This window comes from Chrysemys picta, chromosome 9 (assembly GCF_011386835.1).
Source record: "Chrysemys picta bellii isolate R12L10 chromosome 9, ASM1138683v2, whole genome shotgun sequence".
In the NCBI taxonomy this organism is placed as follows: domain Eukaryota; kingdom Metazoa; phylum Chordata; order Testudines; family Emydidae; genus Chrysemys; species Chrysemys picta.
The window spans coordinates 52,293,782-52,312,144 of record NC_088799.1 but is presented as its reverse complement, the minus strand read 5'-3'; the positions used below and the strand labels follow the sequence as shown (position 1 = coordinate 52,312,144).

Here is an 18,363-nt window from a genome sequence, read left to right as displayed (position 1 = left end):
GGGTTATTTAGTCTGCAGAAGAGAAGAGTGAGGGGGGATTTGATAGCAGCCTTCAACTACCTGAAGGGCTTTCCAAACAGGATGGAGCTAGACTGTTCTCAATGGTGGCAGATGACAGAACAAGGGGCAATGGTCTCAAGTTGCAGTGCGGGAGGTCTAGGTTGGATATTAGGAAACACTATTTCACTGGGAGGGTGGTGAAGCACTGGAATGGGTGACCTAGGGAGGTGGTGGAATCTCCATCCTTAGAGGTTTTTAAGGCCCAGCGTGACAAATCCCTGGCTGGGATGATTTAGTTGGTGTTGGTCCTGCTTTGAGCAGGGGATTGGACTAGATGACCTCCTGAGGTCTCTTCCAACCCTAATATTCTATGATTCTAAGGGGGGGCATGACCTCAAAAGTTTGGGGACCGCTGTCATAACTCATGCTGACATCATATAGCTCTTTGCCCTCCCCCCTTCTCCCGCCAGTGGCTAATCCATGCACTAATTCATGAGTCAGTTAGTGCAGTTGAGCTAATCAGTATGACCTTTTCATTCAAGCAGAGGCAGCTCTTGGTTTCCTATCCAGAGCCTCAGTGGGTTGGCCCTCATAAATGACTTGGACGGGTGGTGTTTGTTAAATTATTGTGAACACTGGAACAACTTACAAACCTGAAAGCAGTCACGATCTCGCCACACAATCATTCAAGAAACAGTCTGAATTAACGTTAAAAAATTGAAGTAAAAGATAAGGAGCAATGTCATCACCTTAGCCTTCAACCCACACAACTATTGTCACATTCACGTCAGTTGAATTTGTTGTAAGGTGCCTTGAGCAGGAGCCTTGGAAATGACAGTTGTGGGATAAAAAGCCCAGTAGGTGACTCTGTCAAGGGAAAGAACCAGTGGACAATTGCTCTCCTAAGAGCTGTGTGCGTGGGAAGTGATCTTCCCTTTCTCATGCAGTGGGGGAAGGAGGGTGGTTGGAGATGCTCCATGAGTCAATTGATCCCCTTGGATCTGTGTGCAGAGGGGCATGCACCTGTAGATCTCGTACCCCACCCTACAACTGTGCTTGGAATCTCACAAGACATTAATGCAGCCAGGGAACATTAGGAAATGCAGCCCTTGCAAATTACAGCAACTCAGCTGAATCACTGAAAATTGCAACAGTGCAATTCCCTAAGGTAGAAAAGGCCTCTGTGTCTCAAAGCACTTACCAGGCAGCACCAGCATCCCACTAGCAGTTTCCAATGGAAGATCGGCCCGAAGGACTTCAGAGCAAAGGTGCACACAGTTGATTCAGCTCTGAAGGAGTCAATGGTCCAGCTCTTGCCTGTGTCAATCTCCAATTGCTGCTAGGTCTGCGGGAGGCCAGGGATTGCCCAGATAAGAGTTGATTGCAGCACACTGTATGGATTAGCTTTCCTTTTGAACTGTTAACAACTTTGTGAGGTCTTTTACAGAGAGAGGTAAGCAAAAGACACAAAATAAAAGGGAATTTTAGAAAACGTCAATTCTTTTTTATTTTGAAACATTGAAAGGAAATTAGTAATCCTCCCTAACACTGACGGATAACCCCCTGGCCACGCTTGAAAGGGGGAGTCAATAACTCAGGGAGGTTGGAAACTCCACAAACCCTATAGGACGTGCTCCGATTTGCCTTAGAGGTGTGCCTTTGTCGAAGGAGCCTGGCCAGATGCTATCATGCCTTGGAAGTGCAGCCTGTGGAAAAACAGGGGCTGAGTTGTCTATAGAAGGAGTTTAGTTTTGAGCAGGGGTGTGGTTTCGAAGGGGTCTTTTAATATTTCAGTAGTGTTAAGAGGGAGAAACCAACACTGATGATTAGCGCAAACAATGCAGGCAAGTGGCGAGTTAAGTTCCCCTCACAGGCTTTGCCTGCACAAGGAATTGTGGTTGAGTCTAGGTCAGGCCGAGCTAGCACAAGCAGCTAGGTTAGAACTCAACCATTCAGACTGAGCTGCGAGGTGTTACTCTGAATCTATGCAAGGAGAAAGCTAAGCCCAACCATTTTCCCTAGTCACAACATCATCAGAGGGGGGTAGATTTCGCTGAGGCTAATGGCTCAGAGGTCTGTATTGCCCCAGTAAAAGCTCAGGGAAGGAGTGGAGATGCAAAGGGGCACAGTTCCTTCCCTACCTCCCTTCATTTTGATTTGGGACCAAGTCATTTCAGCTCTTTATCCATCCATCTACTCTGCTGTTGAGTAGGGGCAGAACCACTTTCTGCCCCGCCACACCCACTTGCTCATCGGGTAGGGGGTATCTGGAGCTGCTCCTGCCCCCATGGCTGGCACCATTGTCTGAGCAGAGAAGAGTGGGGAGGAGGTCTTTCTCCCCTACACAGCTGGGTAGGGAGTGGGACAAGCTACCAAAGAGTCATCCAGGCTGGTCCCTACCTGTCACACCCCTGCTAGGTCTCTCCTGGGTAGAACTGCTCCTCACCCCTCACTCGGGGGAGGCGCAGAACAAACAGTGGATTCAATTCAGCTTTCAACTTACCATGCAGCATTCACCTACCCATGAGAGCACAGGACTTAGCTCCAGGCAGAAACATTCTGATGTGTGGTTGGGTTAACTGGCCAACCCCACCATGACTTCCCATGTAAGATTTATTAATGGATCAATTTTCCTTTACCTATCTCATAGAACTGAAAGGGACCTTGAAAGGTCATTGAGTCACGTCCAGTCCCCTGCCTTCATTAGCAGGACCAAATACTGATTTTGCCCCAGATCCCTAAATGGCTCCTCAAGGATTGAACTCATAACCCTGGGTTTAGCAGGCCAATGCTCAAATGACTGGCTGCTGGGAAGCATGTTGTGTGCCTTGCTCAGAGGCAGCCAGAACAGATAGGCGACACTCCCTCTGCCACAAGGATTTTTTTCAGGGGACTGTTTCCCCTACAAGAGGGTCATGTGCTCCATCTATCTGAGCATCTTTCACAAAATGAGTCAGGTTCTGCTGAGTCAAAAATATGCTTTAGTCCCACCCCAAGTCTCCATCCATCAGGAACTGGGAGGAGATCACAAAACTCATTGCACCTGGGAGCTAAAGTCCATGAAAGCATGAGCTGGAAGGCTAGGAGATCACCTTGGTACATCACCTAGCCAAATCAGGAAATATTTGGCATCGTATAGGATCATGCTCCCCTTACAATAGAATTAACACAGATTGAGTTGGGAATGACCTGATCCCATCCAGCTCTATGCAAAATCTGGCTATTTCCCTGTCAATGTAGTTTGGATTGAGCCATATCTGGTGGGAAATTCTCAAATTGGACCATATAAATTGGATAATGTTCTAGTCACGTATGAGTGGTAAATAAGGTTGCACATATCTCTTATGCTGAGCTATGTACAATCCTATTTACTTACTAAATTGCCTTTATATTTTCATTTCAGGTAAAAGAATTAACTTTGCTGTTTTGCTTTAAAAAGCAACAGTCATGAAAAAATCTGTATAATTCATAACTTTCCAAACTTCTTCCTTACCTACAGACAGTTATGCAATTTTTGGACAAAAAAATACCTGAACTGAGGGCTTCATTAATACACCCACACCTCAAACCTTTTGTTTTGGACACAAGAAGTGAACTCAAGTTTTAAAGTCTGTAGGGAAAATACTACCTCAAAGCTGGTAAACAATGGAATAATTAGAAAATACAAGGTTGCATTGCAACATGAGCAGCATAACACACTTGTGATTTCTTTCACTAAGAAAACAGAGCCACATGTTCTTGGGGCGCAGTAGGCATTGTCTGGAGTTAATGTTTAGGGTTACAGAGCAGTGCCGCAGATACAGAATTATTAGTCAATGAAACATCTGCTGAGAGAGTTAAGAAAAGAATACTGTGCTTTAGGCATTTGGATTAGTGGTGAGGGAGAGCAGTTTCGTTGTATGTGAAAGTGAGGAACAAATATACGCAATTGTTTTCTAACCTTCATATGAAAATAACTCCCTCCCTCGCCATCCTTGTCCTTGTCAAATAGCCCTCCATCTGAACATGAATGGGACATAGCTGCTGTCCTCCAGTTAAAGCCTGGAAGGGATGAAGTCAATTGATTTTTCTAGTAGTTTTCTGAAAAGCAGATCGGAAATATGCGGAGCATGTCCTTCACAGAACAACAGCTTCATTGTGCTGCTTCCTTTACAGCTCTTGGGGGTGAGTGGGGGGGAGAGTGCTCTGTGGTGAAAGGTACATGGCTGCTCCTGGGGAAGAAAGCTACTCCACCCCCACCCGTAGGACAGTCGGAGGGAGGGTTGTGGGCCCAAGAAGGGAGAAAGGCTTCATCTTTCCAGCTTTTTAGCTCTGCCTCTACTGAAGCTGGCAGGAAGTTGCCCAGAGCAGAAGTTGTATGGGTGACTGGAGGAAGTGACAGAGTGGAAGAAGGTGGTGGTCCCTTCAAGACACTAACTATTAGGCTGTGGAATGCTCAGCCAGGGCCGGATTAACCTTTTGCAGGCCCGGTGCCAAACATATTTGTGGGCCCCCATGGAGGCAATGGAGCATGGCGTGGGGAGGTCAGTCCCTGGAGCGAGGGGCCAGCCAGAGGCAATGGGGCATGGCAAGGGCGGCCCTGTTCCGCCCAATGCAAGGACACTATTTACAAACCAGTTGCCAGATGCATAGTGGCCTGCCTGGCCCTGTGCTGCCAGCATGACCCTTCCCCTCGGGGGTGGGCCCATGCCACACCACACAGGCCCCCCCGCCCAATACCCCCGACTCCCTATGGCCAGAGCCCCCTCCGGACCCACTATGCCCAGCACCCCCCGAGACCCACCCACAAATGCACAGTACCCTGAAGAACAACACCCCGGCCCACAGCCCCACCGCAACTGTCCAGCACCCCACATAGAACCCCCGCTTCCTAGTGCCCCAACACACACAGATCTTCCCTGTCCCTTCACAGCCCAGCACCCCCCCAGGCTGCCCACAGACCCACTCCCCCAAGCCTGCCTCTCGACCGCACTCACCAGCCCTGCTGGGAGGTGACTGGGTCTGCTGGGCAGAGCTGGCAGTGCAGCCGGGGCCGGTCCCAGGGAATCGCTCCAGACCCTCGGAAGTGGTGTGATCAGCCAGGCCAGGGCCTGCCCCTGCCAGGTCCCTCAACATGCACTTGTTTGGAGTAGCCCAGCCAAGCTCTCTACACTGTTCCTCCCCCCACACACACACACCCTGCTGAGGCTGCCAGGCTTCTGCACCACTCCCAGGAGGCTCAGCTCCAGGGAGACAAGTGAGGCCTCACAGGTGGTGGGAAGCAGAGACTGCCCAGAGCTGGAGGTGCACTGGGGTCCGGCCAGGGGCCAGAGAGGAGCCCTCGGCCAGCTGGTGGGAAGGCCGAGAGGAGCAAGTGGTGGACGGGGGGAGCCAGCAGGGTCTCGGGGCACAGTGCAAGCGGAGCAGGCCAGGGCCCCTTCTGAGCATGGGCCCAGCTCCATGGAGTCACTGGAGCCATTGTAAACCGGGCACTGGCCGGGGGGTGCTCACTGCTCAACCCCTGGCTGATGGGGGGCTGCTGACGTATTATTGTGGCTCTTTGGCAATGTACATTGGTAAATTCTGGCTCCTTCTCAGGCTCAGGTTGGCCACCCCTGCTCTAAGCACTGGGCTAAATGTACTGGGGAAGGCAGCTCCTGTTCCTCCAGCTGGATTTTGAATGGGCCCTGACCATTAGGTGTGCTCAGAGTCATGCTTGCTGGATTAAAGCTAATTCATTTCTGCCTATGGGAGCTGAACCTCTGATTGCAGTGTAGCATACCTACCAGATCAGGACTTGCAGGCAAGATGGGCATCTGTACTCCTGCCTGTCTTCTCTGGTGAGGGTCCTGCTGCCTAGAGGGAGGCAGCAGTGTGCATACCCAGAGACAGAAATACAGGCATCGAGGCAGCTTTCCTCTGAAAACGGAGGTGCCACATGAGTTTAGGTGCCTATGGATGGTTAGGGGCAGCCGAGTGGAGGTTTGTGGATCGCAGTGGTGCTGAAAAATAGGATCTATATCTGGGGTTTAGGTGCCTAAGTCATCTAGCTAGCATGACTGAAAACAGCAGTGAAGATGCAGGCCTCAAGGCTGTACAAACCCACCCGGAACTCTAGTTACGTGCTCCTGTTCCTAGCAGGCACTGGGGCTGTGCTGCCACGTCTACTTTGCTTTCTGTAGCCGTGCTAGATGAAAGCTAGCATAGACATGCCTACCTGGGTGCACTCACACAGCTGATTTCAATGTAGACATACCCTAAGGGTGTAAAGAGACTTAATTTGCAACAATTTCACCAGGAAGTCTGGGAATACCCAGGTAAGTTTCCATCCCTAGCCCCAACTCTGTCTTCCACCTTTGCTGATGTGCCTCTTAATGGTGCAAGGCCGCTTGACTCTCTGGTGCACATGGATTACAATAATCTGCACTTTTGCTCTACTCCTACTCTCCCTTCCGGCCTGTGTCAAGCCCCGGGGGTCTCAGTCTCCTCTTGCAAGGATGTCTGTGGTGCTGGGTCTCCGTGGTGTGTCTGGTTGGATGGGTCTCTGGTGTGTATCTGGATAGCGTGTGTGTGTGGTCAGGAGGGGCACCAGCCCACAGTGAGGTGGGGTCCGAGGGCAGGGTCTTGTATGCCCCATATGAGGGTTAATATTTGTAGTATCCAGGGCCCAGGCTGAGCGATGAGGCAGGAGATGAGCAGGTGGGGTCCATGCTTTAGACACAGGTGTCCTGAGTTTTCTCTGGGAGAGGACGAGCCCTGTGGCCCTCAGCAGAAAGTTAAAAAGGGCAGTGGCAGAGTTGTGGCTGAAGAGCTAGAGGGTCTGCCCCTGCCCCTGCCCTGCCACCTGAATAGCCTTTTTTGTGTTCACTGCAACAGCCAGGGCGGTGCTGGGCCCATGATTGCAGCAGCGAGGGTATAGAATGGCCCTGAGAGGTCAGGTGAAGAACACCGCCTCTCCTAGGCCCAGGACCCAGCTGGTTACTGACCCCACCTGGTCAGTGCGCAGCTCAAGCCAGCAAGTCACGTACCGGGTCTGCTTATCCTAAACAACGAGCATTTTTGTTGCTGACTATCTAGGAGAACGAGCCAGTCAGGCGGGCAGACCTACCAGGTACTGTGGAGAGCAGAGCCAGGCGGGTGCCAAATCCGTTAGAGTATGGCAGTTCTTTAGGGTGGGCAGCAGGACTAGTCTCTGTCCGATCCCCAGAGAGTGCAGGGCCCCGGACTGCACCCCTGCCCCGCGAAGGACTCTCTCATGGCCTGCAAAGGAGGGTCACTGCCTGGGTGGGACATCTACTTGGTAACACGGGGTGAAGGACATAGCTAGTCAGGGCCTGATCTCCGCACCTGCTAAAATAGTCTCTGTGGCTCCTGAAGTGTGGGGAGGTGGCAGGTGTGGGATGGGAGTGAGTCTCCATGAGCAGCTCCATTCGGAAAGCTGCACTCACCCCCTGCGGTAGGGCCACTTCCCCAGCTACAAGCTCTCAGTTACAGAGTGGGACAAGGGAGGAAAAGGAGTGGGGAGCAGGAATCCTAGCCACTGTACTGGGCACTGCCACCCCTTGCGACATAGGAGCCCAGGCTGGACCTTTGCAGAGCTCCCCACGCAGGCTGGGGGAGTTCACCCTGGGTGTGAGCGTTTGCCTGTCTAGTGAAGTGTGGAGGGCAGGAGGGTGTGGCCTGTCCATCTCACGCACACGCACACTGTTCTGCTGGCAACAGGCTAATGCAAATAACAGCTTGCTCAATCCTGCCCTTCCCCCACACAGGGAAGAGACCTGTCCCCACCTAGGCAAGGCAAGAAATACACTTTTAACTACGCTTGGCAGGGAAAGTAAATAGAGCAGAACTTGAGCTGCTGCTCCAATGTCTGTTAACCCATGAGCTCATGGCAGCAAGAGTGTCTGAGCATCTCCCAGGGGAGACCTCCCCCTGCCTCTGGAGATGGGGAGAGAACCCCCTCATTGGAATGGGACCCCACTCTGTCACTCAGTGGTACCTGGGGAAGGGTAAGCCCCTGGGCCCGGTGTCCAGCCCCAACCTGGGGAGATAGTGTAGAGGGAGCTTGCAGCAAGAACCCATGGGAGAGGAGAGGGCTTACTGAAAAGTGACCTGACACGTCTCTTTCACCTGAGCTCTCTGGTTCGCCCTTGCCCTTCCAGACAGAAGCCCGAGCCAGGGCTGCAGCCTGCAGCCAGAGGAGGGAAAGCTGATTTCTAGCACATTGCTTCATACGCTCAGCTGTTACTGGAACTGGACAATTTTATTGAAAAATGTAACTCAGTACAAAACAGTGGAAGCATGACTGTCTAAGCATGTAACAGGGCACAGCCTGTCCAGCACAGGCAGGCAGGTGCTCAGAGAGACGATCGCCCTGCACACCCCCGCCCCAGTGTCTGCTGGCCTCCTTTCCCACCATGGCAAGGGAGGGCTCTTCATTCCTCTCATTCCCACAAAAGCCACCTCAGGGCCCCTATAAGGATCAGCTGTTCCATGAGGCCAAGAGATCAGCTACTGTTCCATGGCCCAGGATAAGTCCCAGCAGCACAGGCAGGTGCTAGGAGGCAGCATGTCCCAGCAGTAGCTTCCTTCACAAATCAAATCACGGTGAAAAATCTCTCCTAGATACAATAACCATCCGTATTTACACAGCCATCAAACCCGCAGGCGGGCGCACCCAACTCATATTGACCCAGAGCTCTTCACTGGCAGAAGGGTCTCCCCCACGTCCACTCCCTGGCCAGGACCCTCTCCACACCCTTGCCAGATTTCTCCCCCCATTGCCACGAGCCACCCCCATTCTCCAGCCTTGGCTTAGACTGCTAAGATACGGCTTGTTTAGCTCTCTCCCTGGTGGGTAGGTGAACGCCTGGTGCCTGCCCTGCATGTTCCACGCCTCTCCCGCTGGCCAATGCAGAGCAGTGGGGCGTAAATCAGAGATGACTCAGGAGAGAGCTCAGAGCCCTTTAGGGGCAGGGCATGGAACCCATTGCCCTCCTCTGCTCTCTCTGCTCTCTCTGCCCTCTCCCAACTCTGCTCTGAACGGTGTGTCTCCCCTCTACTCTATCCCTCGCAGAAAGGACAGGGCGGGTGGGTGGGGTGGGGTGCTCCCAGCCGTGCCTCAGAGAAAACTCCTGGGAGGTAGGGAAAAGGAGGGGGTCCTAACACCCAGGGCATAGCCAATGGCAGCTGGGAGAGGCTGCTGGCACATTCAGCACAAATACCTCTTCCCCCTTAGTTACCCTTCCGCCCCTCCCTGCCCTGGGGCCTGACTCTCAGGCAGAGTGTTTGCCAGCTGAGCCAGCTGGAGGAGTCCGTTGGGTTTGAAGGAGGAACGGAGCCCAGTGGGGTTTCTCCAGCCAGTGGGGATGAGGGTGTCTCAGAGCTGGGGTGCAATAGATCAAAGACAAAGTATCTACAAACAGAAATGAGAGTCTTAGCCAGGATCTTGCTTCCCCTCGCCAGCAGCCCTGAGGGAGAAAGAGCAGTTCCTCCTCCACCCAGCCCTTGGAATGACAATCAGTCTGGTGAGCAGCCAGCCAACTGTTGTCCTTGGGGCAGCAAGGGGTGGCCGTGTTCCCCGGGGGTTTTAAGGGCTACAGAGAGCAGCGGGGGAGGCAGTGAAGTCAGGAGCAGTCTGATGAATGAATCAGGGCAGGCAGGAGGGGTGCTGGGCTGCCTCCCTCACATGTAGTTCCTCTTGTCGTAGCTGGGCCCAGTGGATCTAGGAGCAGAGTAAGCCATCTTGCCTGGAGTGTACTTCTCATCCTTGGTGGGGGCAGGAGCAGCAGAGCAAAGCCCCCCCAAACAGCTGCAGTGCTGCAGCTGCCCAGCCCACGTAGAGGGAGGCTCCCAGCTCCCGTTTCTGTGACTCTAACATCGAAGGATTGTAGAAGTTGCGGATGATGGTGTTGGCCGACCAGCACACGGGGATGAGGGTCATGATCCCAGCCAGCAAGAAGATCACCCCAGACACAATGGTGATTTTGGCCTTGGTGGTCCCATCTTCCACGCACCTGGTGCACTGCACTCCGATGAGGGCAACCATGAGGCCCAGCATGGCCAGCACGATGGCGATCACCACCAGGGCGCGAGCCGCCTGCAGGTCCTGGGGCAGCACCAGCATGGAGTCGTAGACCCTGCACTGCATCTGGCCCGTGCTCTGCACCACGCAGTTCATTCACAGCCCCTCCCAGACGTTCTGGGCTGTCACAATGTTGTTCCCGATGAAGGCAGTCACCCTCCACATGGGCAGTGCACAGCACAGGATGGTGCCCACCCAGCCCACCACCGACAGGGCCACCCCACCGATCTCCAGCCCCATCGACATGTTGCCACGTCCTAGGTACTTTCAAGGCAACGGCAGAAAGGGAGCGGGACTCCTTAGCTGGCAACACCTGCAGGCACCTGTCGCTGTCTGTGTAAGCTCCAGAGGATCTGCTCACTCCTGAGTGCACCTGTGTTGGTGGCTGCCTTATCTCAGTGAGTGGAGCCAGGGCTGGGCTGCATTACCTCAGTGCTGCTCACTCACTCAGGGGTGGGGTTTCACCAACGGACTCTTTCCCTTTCGCTGACTCCTCTGCCACCGCCCCAGCCCCACTCCCCTTTTGTTTATGGAGATGGCATTGGTGAGAGAGGAGAATGGGGGAGGCGGCAGGAGGTGGAGCTGGAACCCTTCCCCGCTGGGCCCTGAGTTCCAGCCTGCTGTTTTTATGGCCATCCCTGGTAACAGATGCTCGCTGGGCTGGTGCCAGATAGACACAGTGCTAGGGATTAGGAGAAAGACTGGAGTGGATTCCTGTGCTCCCTGGAAAGGGCCGCCTGGGGGGTTCATCTCAGACTCCAGGGAAGATGCAGCAGACCCTGTAAAGGGCAGGAATGGGACACTCTGCTTTTAGTAGCTGCTCCTGTTCCAGGGTCAGAGTGGAGGCCGTGAATCCAATGCTGTGTCCAGACTGGTGAGGCATGCCCAAGCGTCCATTCCTCAAGCTCCAGGTGGCGACATGCAGCGGGAAAGCCATCGGCCTCACCAAGGCATCCCACAGGCACCAAACCATCAGCCTGCACACCTGCCAGCGTGGATTGTCACAGACACACGCAATCAGTATCGACGCAGCAAGGAGCCAGCTGTGGTGCAGTGGCCTCCTGCTGCTCTGTTGGTGTGGGTAGTGGTCCCAAAGGCATGGGAGAACACCCCAGCCCCATCCCACCGGGCTGAGCGAAGTCATAGATCTCCTTGCTTCTGGACAAGGGAGAGATTCTCTATTCTCCACCCCATCCACTTTCCCCTTCTCCTCCCGACTGGAAAATGTGAAAGAAAAAAAAAGCGAGACTGGGAGGAGGGGGAGGGTGGGCTGCGGCGAGCAGATTTTAGGTGGGAAAGACCTGCTGGGCTGGAGACAGATGGAGATTATTTCCCTATTTTTCCTCCTTGGAAATCTCTCCATCCTTCCTCAGGCAAAGCTAGTGGAGCTGCTCTCCACAAAGGGGACCAGTCATCTATCCCACAAGCCCACATCAGACTGTCCTATCCCACAGCCCAGGCTGAGTCCTTAATGTGCCTGTTTCTCCAAACACACCAACCAATTAACACGCCTGCCCTCCCACTAATTCCTGCTGCCTCCCTGCTCCCCCAACCAACTGACCGCGGTATAACTGACCGCGAGCTCCTCTCCCTGGGGCGGGGGGGGGAGTGGGGTGGGGTGAGGTGGGATGGGGTGGGGTGGGGTGGGGTGGGGTGGCGTGGGTGGGGGGGAGGGCACTGGCGAGGATCCTGGCCATGAGCCCTGTCCTTCACTGGCTCAGGGGCTAGATGTGCCAGATCAAAACTGCTCTCCCCACAGGGCAATGGATCTCAAACCAGGATCACTCTGGAGCACAAGGCAGGACTGCTTGTTAACCAGGAGAACGAGAGGGGGGTGCGAATTGCACAAGAGCTGGAAACACAAAAGACAACCTGGCTGCATGCCAGCATGTAAATGGGAGGGAAGGTGACACGGGCAGGATGCCCCCACAGCAGGTAAAAGCACAGGATGACTCAGAGAGATGGCCAGGCTCGTTGGTTAGCAGTACGAGGATGGGGCAGATGCCTGGCAATTGGTTCAGGATGGGGATCCAGCAACAGCTCTCTTGCTGTGGGTAAACTCATCCCACCATGGCGACCCCACTTCCGAAGTGTTAACACGCCACTGGATTCTCAGCAGAGCTGAAGCTAGGCATTTTAATGTGGAGTAACTCAAGTTGACCTGCAACAAATGTCAAGTGGAGGCCAGTCCTGAGCATTTACAGTATTGGGACAGGCCCTTATGACTGCGCCTGTCTAAACCACCCATGTTTCAAAGCCCTTGTCATAATGGACACAGCTGTCAGGCCTGGATCATAGAATCTCAGGGTTGGAAGGGACCTCAGGAGGTCATCTAGTCCAACCCCCTGCTCAAAGCAGGACCAATTCCCAACTAAATCATCCCAGTCAGGGCTTTGTCAAGCCTGACCTTAAAAACTTCTAAAAAAGGATATTCCAACACCTCCCTAGATAACCCATTCCAGTGCTGTCATCTGCCACCACTGAGAACAGTCTAGATCCATCCTCTTTGGAACCCCCTTTCAGATAGGTGAAAATAGCTATCAAATCCCCCCTCATTCTTCTCTTCTGCAGACTAAATAATCCCAGTTACCTCAGTCTCTCCTCATAAGTCATGTGCTCAAACTCCCTAATCATTTTTGTTGCCCTCCACTGTACTCTTTCCAATTTTTCCACATCCTTCTTGTACTGTGGGGCCCAAAACTGGACACAATACTCCAGATGAGGCTCAACAATGCCAAATAAAGGGGAATTATCACGTCCCTCGTTCTGCTGGCAATGCTCCTACTTATACAGCCCAAAATGCCGTTAGCCTTCTTGGCAACAAGGGCACACTGTCAACTAAGATACAGCTTCTCGTCCACTGTAACCCCTAGGTTTCTGCAGAACTGCTGCCTAGCCACTCAAGGAATAAGCCTTGAATTATTCCTCAAGGAATAACATGTCCACTGCTTTCCCCTCATCCACAGAGCCAGTTATCTCCTCATAGAAGGCAATTAGGTTAGTCAGGCATGATTTGCCCTTGGTGAATCCACAAAGAGATTTAGGTGCAGTGTTGCCAAGCATTGCCACGCTGAACTGTAGGTGCCTTGAAAATCCCTGGAACACACTGCCATCTACTCAGCCTCTGTCCCGCGCCCGGGCGTCCTGTATAACACATGGGGAAAGAATCATAGAATCTCAGGGTTGGAAGGGACTTTTGGAGGTCATCTAGTCCAACCCCCTGCTCAAAGCAGGACCAATTCCCAACTAAATCATCCCAGTCAGGGCTTTGTCAAGCCTAACCTTAAAAACCTCTAAGGAAGGAGATTCCACCACCTCCCTAAGTAACCCATTCCAGTGCTTCACCACGCTCGTAGTGAAAAAGTTTTTCCTAATATCCAACCTAAACCTCCCCCACTGCAACTTGAGACCATTACTCCTTGTTCTGTCATCTGGTACCACTGAGAACAGTCTAGATCCATCCTCTTTGGAACCCCCTTTTAGGTAGTTGAAAGCATCTATCAAATCCCCCTCATTCTTCTCTTCTGCAGACTAAACAATCCCAGTTCCCTCAGCCTCTCCTCATAAGTCATGTTCTCCAGCCCCCTAATCATTTTTGTTGCCCTCCGCTGGACTCTTTCCAATTTTTCCACATCCTTCTTGTAGCGTGGGGCCTGAAACTGGACACAGTACTCCAGATAAGGCCTCACCAATGTCAAATAGAAGGGAATGATCACGTCACTCGATCTGCTGGCAATGCTCCTACTTACACAGCCCAAAATGCCGTTAGCCTTCTTGGCAACAAGGGCACACCGTTGACTCATATCCAGCTTCTCATCTACTGTAACCCCTAGGTCCTTTTCTGTAGAACTGCTTCCTAGCCATTCGGTCCCTGGTCTGTAACAGTGAACGGGATTCTTCCGTCCTAAGTGCAGGACTCTGCACTTGTCCTTGTTGAACCTCATCAGGTTTATACTGGCCCAGCCCTCTAATTTGTCTAGGTCCCTCTGTATCCTATCCCTACCCTCCAATGTATCTACCACTCCTCCCAGTTTAGTGTCATCTGCAAACTTGCTGAGAGTGCAGTCCACGCCATCCTCCAGATCATGAGAGGGATAGGAGCCACAAAAGCCAGCATGCTAGGTGGGGATAGCCAATGGGAGATGTGTATTCTAAGCCACGGCCCTTTCTCAGAGGTGAGTGCCTAAGTCCGGGCTGCAGGGAGGTTAGCGGTCCCTGAACAGGGACGTGCAGCCTGGAGTCAGACAACTGGTGAGCCCAAGGGGTTCCTTGTGAGAATGAGACAGGCACCTGCCTCACTGAACACAAAACAGCCAGAGGAGGAGGTGGTGCCACTGCCCACCTTGCAACTTTTAGCCCAGGGTCAAAGCACTGGCCTGTCATGTGGGTGACTCAGGTTCAATCCCCCTCTGCCAGAAGAGGAGAAGGAATTTGAACAGGGGTCTTGGGGAGAATTGGAAGAATTAAAAAACACACAAACAAACACCTTAGGTTTGAATGAAAATAAGATAGATCAATTAAGCTACCCACATTTTTTTTTAAAAAAAAAGTTCAGAAATGCTGCAGAAAACTGGAAAAGGTTTAAACAAGAATTTGATTAATTTTTGAGGACATTGGGATCTGCTCACTAGGAAGATGAACAAAAGATTGTCATCTTTTTGAGTATTACAGGTACTGAAGCAATTTCATTAAATAATTAATTTCAGCTTAATGTTAGAGAACAAGCCAGCCATGAGTTTTTCTTTAAAAAAATACTGTTTACCAAAAAGAAATGAAACATTTGAAAGATTTCAGTTTCACTTGAGAAATCAAATGGAGGAAGAGACTTCTGAATAATTTTAACAGAAGCAAAGATAAGTCAGACATGTAATTTCCAGAGTCAATGATAGGAAATCAAATTGTGATGGCCATCAAAATATCAGTGTAAGAAAAAGACTTAGAAGAGCCAGATCTAAATCTGGAAAAAGCAGTGAGAATTTGCCAAACTGCTAAACTTAATCAACAATGATTGCACTTTTTAGAAAGAAAACAGACTGATGTGAATATAGACTTAATAAGGAAAAGGAAAGAACAAGACTATGGAGAAAAACTGAGTGAAAGTATTAAAGGTAAAACATCTGAACATATGAAAAAATGTTCTAGATGTGGAAGGAAGCACCAATGTAAACAATGTCCAGCATATGGTCAAACCTGTCATATATGCAAGAAACAGAATCATTCTTCAAAAGTTTGTAAATGGAGAAGTCTGGAAAAACTCAGAAAAAATACATTGCACTCAAAATTCCCGAATAAGGAATACAGAGCTGACATTACATATGCAGAAAGTTTGTTTCTGGGTATTTTGAAACAGTCACTGTGTGAACTACAAGGAGGATTGGACAGTTACTCTGTCTATTGATGGGATATTTATTTCATATGTAATAGATAAAGGTGCGCAAGCTAATGTCAGAAGAAGTTATAAAATATCTAAAAGTAAAACCTGTAGTTAGAAATACATATTAATTTACAATCTTATAGTAGTAAAAAATGCCTGTTATGGGTATTTGTGAATTACAGGTCATAGTTAAAGATAATTTAGAAAACATAAGATTTGTAGTAGTTAAGTTTCTACTTCAGGTTTAGAAACATGTTTAGCACTAAATCTACTTGGTAGAATTCAGACTGTTCAGGGTTCTGAAACACTGGAAATAGAACATCAATTTACAGAGTTATTCCCTGGCATTGGTGACTTGGATACAATGTATAAAATAGAGTTAAATGAAACAAATAAACCAGTTATACAGGCAGCTAGAAAAATAATATTCACTTTAAGAGATAGGGTACAAAAGGAAGAGGAAAGGATAGTTAATTTAGATATAATTAAAACAGCGGAAGAGCCCACTGAGTGGGTGAATCCATTAGTAATAGCAGAAAAAAAGATGGATCCTTACCTTTATGCTTAGACCCAAAAGCCTTAAATGGGTATGTTAAAAGGAAACATTCAAAAATACTTTCCAGGGAAGAAATATTTGGACAAATGTCAGGAGCAAAATACTTTTCTTCTTTAAATGCTTCGAATGGACTTCGGCAAATACCGTTAGAGCAGGAAAGTCAATTGCTATGTACATTTAACACAACTTTTGGATGCTACTGGTTTAAAAGATTACCTTTTGGATTATGTTCAATTTCAGGGGCATTTCACAGAGCAATACAAAATAGTTTTGAAGATATAGATGGCAGCACATGTACATAGATGATCTAATAATACGGGGAAGAACTTTTAAGAGCATGATATAAGATTAACTCACGCAATATCTGGAGCAAAAGAAGCAGGACTGAAACTTAACCCAAATAAATGTAAATCTAGAGTGCAAGAATTCATGTTTCTAGGAAAAAAGCTGTCCAGTCAGGGATTACAGACTAATCCACGCTGAATACAAGCCACTGATAATATTGCTTACCCAAATGAGAAGGAGTCGGTCATTACGGAATTTTGGGGGTATGGCTATTTTTATAGGAAACCTAGCAGAAAAAATAACAAATATAAGGGCTTAACTTTGTAAAACTAATCAGTGGAAATGGGACAGACAACATCAACAAGAATTTAGAAAGTTTAAGCAACTTAATAAAAACAGCTCCAGTATTCAAATGATTTGATAGCAGCAGACTTAAAAAATTGCCTTCAGATGCATCCAGACAAGGCCTAGGAGCAGTTCTGTGGCAGAAGTCTGGTGCTCTATGGAAACTAGTTGCTTATGCATCCAGAGCAATGTCAGACTGGAATGTCAGTTCGAGAAAGAGGCTCAGATAGAGAAAGAGGTTTGGCATTGGTTTTTGCATACCAAAAATTTCACATATGGTAGATCAGTACGGGCAGAAACAGATTATAAATGATCAGTTCATATTTTAAAAAGGAACATGACAGACAGACATCCTCAGATACAAAGATTATCCTCCATCATATCTACCACTCCTCCCAGTTTAGTGTCAACTGTGAACTTGCTGAGGATGCAATTCATTCCATCATCCAGATCATTAATAAAGATGTTGAACAAAACCGGCCCCAGGACCGACTCCTGGGGCACTCCGCTTGATACCGGCTGCCAACTAGACATCGAGCTGTTGATCACTACCTGTTGAGCCCGATGATCTACCCAGCTTTCTATCCACCGTATAATCCATTCATCCAATCCATATTTCTTTAACTTGCTGGCAAGAATACTGTGGGAGACTGTATCAAAAGCTTTGCTAAAGTCAAGATATATCACGTCCACCGCTTTCCCCATATCTACAGAGCCAGTTATCTCATCATAGAAGAGTAGGTTAGATAAATGTCTATCAGGGATGGTCTAGATGGTATTTGGTCCTGCCATGCGGGCAGGGGACTGGACTCGATGACCTCTCGAGGTCCCTTCCAGTCCTAGAATCTATGAATCTATGAAGGCAATCAAGTTGGTCAGGCATGACTTGCCCTTGGTGAATCCATGTTGACTGTTCCTGGTCACCTTCTTCTCCTCCAAGTTCTTCAAAATGGATTCCTTGCAATCCTTGGATGCACAAACAGGGAACATAAGACCAACAGTCCTTCTAACCCAGTATCCTGTCTCCTGACAGTGGCCAATGCCAGATGCTTCAACGGGAATGAACAGAATAGAACTATTATCAAGTGATCCATCCCATCATCCAGTCCCAGCATCTAGCGGTCAGAGGTTTAGGGCCACCCAAAGCAGGGGGTGGCATCCCTGATCATCTTGACTAATAGCAATTGATGGACCTATCCTCCAGGAACTTATGTAATTATTTTGTGAACCCTGTTATACTTTTCGCTTTCATAACATCCCTGGGCAATGACTTCCACAGGTTAACTGTGCGTTGTGTGAAGAAATACTTCCTATTGTTTATTTTAAAGCTGCTGCCTATTAATTTCATTGGGTGACCCCTGGTTTTCGCCACATCATGATTTTATGAATTTCTATCATATCCTAAGTTCCCTCTATGCTGTGCAGCTGGCCGGCTGCCCAGCAGGCTATCAAGTGCTGTGCACTTCAGGTGTCCCTCCCCGCACTGCCGTGCTGCTCCTGCCTTCTGCCTTGCAGCCACCTCTTGCATGATGTTCAGGTCCAGGGGGATGTTGTTTTAGTTTTTTTGACTGGTTTATGCATTTCATAATTTTTATTTCTCTCTTATGCTTAAATTTAATACTTTGAGTAGTGAGTTCTAAAATGCCTAACCTGTCTTGCTGGAGTAATTATCACCTATGGTAACTTTTAAAAAATATATATTATATCTAGGTTTTTTGTTTCTACTGGTGGCGCAGATCC

The 18,363-nt window shown here is 49.7% G+C and overlaps 1 pseudogene; it reads right to left on the bottom strand.

Moving 5' to 3' along the window:
* Window positions 1–8,223: 8,223 nt before the first annotated feature.
* LOC135973348 (claudin-3-like) lies at window positions 8,224–11,062 on the bottom strand (annotated as a pseudogene).
* Between the last annotated feature and the right edge of the window lie 7,301 nt (window positions 11,063–18,363).